Consider the following 4,536-nt stretch of genomic DNA (forward strand, 5'->3'; position numbering starts at 1 on the left):
AGCAACTCGGCAAAATACTAAAGCTGTGAAGAAGACTGCCCACAGGAAAAGAACCACGACATCTTCTAATCCGGCCCCTGATGATGATGTGGATAATCCGGACCTTGAGGTAGAGCTTGACTCACTTGGTTTATTTTTCATGCGTCTTATTGATGATGATATTTGTATTGATGCTCCATAACACAGATGGTAATTCTTCTACCCAACAACCCGGCGTTCTCTGCAAAGGAACCATGAGCCGGGGCTTGATGCCTCTCAAGATCTCTTGATTAGCTCTTTCTGCTTGACCATTGGACAGTGGAGGTGCCACTGATGAAACGTCAAGCCGGATGTGCTCCCGTTCGCAGAACTCCTTCATAGCACATTTGGACAAATTGGTACCATTATCTATGATAATACTGTGCGGAAAGCCAAACCGGAAAATCACCTTTTTGATGAACTGAACCGCCGTGGCCGCATCACACTTGCTAACAGGTTCTGCCTCCACCCACTTTGTAAACTTGTCAACCGCCACCAGGAGGTGGGTCTTCTTATCTCTGGACCTTTTGAAAGGCCCAACCATATCCATCCCCCAAGTCGCAAACGGCCAAGTAATTGGAATCATTCTCAATTCTTGAGCCGGTACATGAGCACGTCTTGAAAACCTTTGGCAACCATCACATCGTCTGACCAGATCCTCCGCATCAGCATGAGCAGTTAACCAATAGAAGCCATGGCGAAACGCTTTAGCCACCAGAGACTTTGAACCGGTGTGGTGACCACAATATCCTTCATGGATCTCACGCAAAATTTCACGGCCTTCTTCAGGAGACACGCAGCGTTGAAAAGCTCCTGATACACTGCAATGATGCAACTCGCCGTTGATGATAGCCATGGACTTGGATCGCCAGATTATCTGCCGGGCCAGAATCTCATCCTCTGGCAACTTGCCACGGTTCTTGTATGCCAGGTAAGGAAGCGTCCAATCCGGAATAACATGAAGAGCCGCCACCAATTGAGCCTTCGGATCAGGAATAGCCAAATCCTCTTCACTAGGGATCTTGACCGACGGGTTGTGCAGCACATCCAGAAAAACATTGGGCGGGACCAGTTTGCACTGAGAGCCCAGCCGGCTTAAAGCGTCTGCCGCTTCATTTTTCCGCCGGTCCACGTGGTCCACCTGATAGCCTTTGAAATAACCTGCAACAGTATCCACCTCACGATGATATGCTGCCATGAGTGGGTCCTTGGAGTCCCAAGTGACAGACACTTGCTGAGCCACAAGGTCCGAGTCACCGAAGCACTTAACTCGACTTAGATTCATCTCCTTAGCCATCCGGAGACCATGGAGCAAGGCTTCATACTCAGCTGCATTGTTAGTACAAGGGAACATTAAGCGGAGAACATAACAAAACTTATCACCTCGTGGGGAAGTTAATATGACTCCAGCCCCCGGGCCCTCCAATTGCCTGGATCCATCAAAATGGATGGTCCAATACGTATGATCCAGCTTTTCTTCCGGTGCTTGCATTTCCGTCCAATCATTGATGAAATCAACAAGTGCTTGAGACTTAACCGCTGTCCAAGGCACATACTTCAAACCGTACGGCCCCAGCTCTATAGCCCACTTTGCAATCCGGCCAGTTGCTTCCCGGTTCTGGATGATATCTCCCAAAGGAGCAGAACTGACCACCGTAATTGGGTGCCCTTGGAAATATTGTTTAAGCTTCCGGCTTGGCATAAAAACTCCATACACCAGCTTCTGCCAATGCGGATACCTTTGCTTGGACTTGATTAGCACCTCACTAATATAATAGACCAGTCGTTGAACCGGATGCTCCTTGCCTGCCTCCTCTTGCTCCACCACAATAGCCACGCTGACCGCCTGAGCATTAGCAGCAACATATATCAGTAACGGCTCCTTGTCAATGGGAGAGGCGAGCACAGGCGGATTGGCCAATTGCCGTTTTAAGTCCTTAAATGCTTCATCAGCAGCAGAACTCCAGACAAATTGATCCGCCTTCTTCAACATCTGATACGAAGGGATTGCCTTCTCACCGAGGCGACTGATAAACCGGCTTAACGCAGCAATCCGGCCTGCCAGGCGCTGAACATCATTGATACACTTCGGTTTAGCGAGGGAGGTAATGGCTGTGATCTTCTCCGGATTAGCCTCAATTCCCCTATTGGACACCAAGAAGCCTAATAACTTGCCCGCCGGTACACCAAAGACGCATTTGTCCGGATTAAGCATCATCTTGTACGTCCTCAGGTTATGAAAAGTTTCCTTTAAATCACCAATCAGAGTCTCCTTCTCCCTGGATTTAACCACGATATCATCCACGTAGGCGTGTACATTATGGCCAATCTGTTTATGTAGAAAATTCTGCACACAACGTTGATAAGTTGCCTGGGCACTCTTGAGCCCAAAGGGCATAGACACATAGCAGAAGGCTCCAAAGGGAGTTATGAATGTCGTTTTCTCCTGGTCCTTAACTGCCATTTTGATCTGATGATAGCCAGAATATGCATCCAAAAAACTTAGACGCTCACAACCCGCCGTAGCATCAATAATTTGATCAATACAGGGGAGGGCAAAAGGATCTGCTGGACAAGCTTTATTAAGATCTGTGTAATCCACACACATGCACCAGGTACCGTTTTTCTTGAGGACCAGCACCGGATTGGCAAGCCACTTAGGGTAAAAAACTTCAACAATAAAGCCAGCTGCTAAGAGCCTGGCTACCTCTTCTCCAATCGCCTTGCGTCTTTCTTCGTTAAGCCGGCGGAGGAACTGTTTCACCGGTTTATATTTAGGATCCACATTAAGTGTGTGCTCAGCGAGTTGCCTCAGTACACCTGGCATGTCAGAGGGCTTCCATGCAAAAATGTCCCGATTCTCACGGATGAACTCGATGAGCGCGCTTTCCTATTTCGGATCCAAGTTGGCACTGATGCTGAACTGCTTGGACAAATCGCCAGGTACAAAGTCAACAAGCTTAGTTTCTGCTGCCGATTTGAACTTCAAGGCCGGATCATGCTCCGTAGTTGGCTTCTTCAACGGAGTCATGTCCGCCGGATCAACATTGTCTTTATAATACTTCAACTCCTAGGTGGCACAGACCGACTCTGCATAATCCACATCTCCTTCCTCACACTCCAAAGCGATTTTGCGGCTTCCGTGAACCGTTATTGTCCCCTTGTGACCCGACATCTTGAGCTGCAAATACACATAACAGGGCCAAGCCATAAACTTGGCGTAGGCCGGTCGCCCAAATAGGGCATGATATGGACTTTGGATTTTCACCACTTCAAACGTCAATGTCTCTGACCTGGAATCATGATCATCCCCAAAGGCCACTTCCAGAGCTATCTTACCAACGGGATATGCTGATCTACCAGGCACTACACCGTGGAATACTGTATTAGACGGTTTGAGATTCTTATCTGTTAGTCCCATACGACAGAAGGTCTCATAGTACAGGATGTTAATGCTGCTCCCTCCATCCATGAGCACCTTGGTGAACTTGTAACCTCCCACCTGAGGCGCCACCACTAGAGCCAATTGACCCGGATTATCGACCTGAGGAGGGTGATCTTCTCTGCTCCATATGATTGGCTGTTCAGACCAACGTAGATAACGGGGTATGGCCGGTTCAACAAAGTTGACCGCCCGCCTCTGAACCTTCCGGTATCGCTTGTCCAAGCTAGTGGTGAAGACATGGTACTGCCCATTACTCAACTGCTTTGGGTTGCTCTGGTAACCTGACTGTTGGTGCTGCTGGTTGTAACCACCCTGGTTGTTCTGACTATTTTGACCATTATGTCCGCCTGGATTACCATTGAATCCTGAACCGGAAGTTCCTCCACCGTAACCCGGCCCGGATCCTGAGCCACCGCCAGATTCGTGATCATACCGGAAATTATTAGAATTCTTGAACTCCTGCATAATAAAGCAATCCTTCCAAAGGTTGTTTGCTGGCGCGTCCTTCGCCCCATGTCTTGGACAAGGCTAGCTTAGCAGATAGTTTAAGCGGTTTGGGTTAGGGTTGGGTGCTCCATTACGATTTTTCGATCTACCCTTGCATCGCTGGCCATTGTCCTGTGTGTTGGTATTAGCCACAAAGTCCATGTTACCATCCGCTTTACGCTTGCCTCCACCACCATTGCCTGCCCAGTGATGCTGCTGACCTTTGGAGCTGTTGTTCTTCTTCCCTTTCCCTGTCTTGTCATCATCAGATTCGGGATCCTTGGTACTATCAGAATCAGCATATTTCCCCAAAGCGGCCATGAGGGTCCCCATGTCGGTGCAATGACGTTTCATCCGTCCCAACTTCAGCTTCAGGGGCCCAAACCAGCAGTTGCCTTCTAGGGTTAATACTGCGGTGTCAGCGTTGATGCGGTCTGAGGAGTGCAACACTTGTGAAACCCGGCGCACCCAATGAATCGTTGATTCTCCTTCCTCCTGGACGCATGCAACTAAGTCCACTATCGACATAGGCTGTTTACAGGTATCCTTGAAATTGCTGATAAACCGGGCTCATAATTGGGCCCATG

The sequence above is a fragment of the Triticum dicoccoides genome, chromosome 3A, assembly GCF_002162155.2.
Source record: "Triticum dicoccoides isolate Atlit2015 ecotype Zavitan chromosome 3A, WEW_v2.0, whole genome shotgun sequence".
NCBI classification, from domain to species: Eukaryota; Viridiplantae; Streptophyta; class Magnoliopsida; order Poales; family Poaceae; genus Triticum; species Triticum dicoccoides.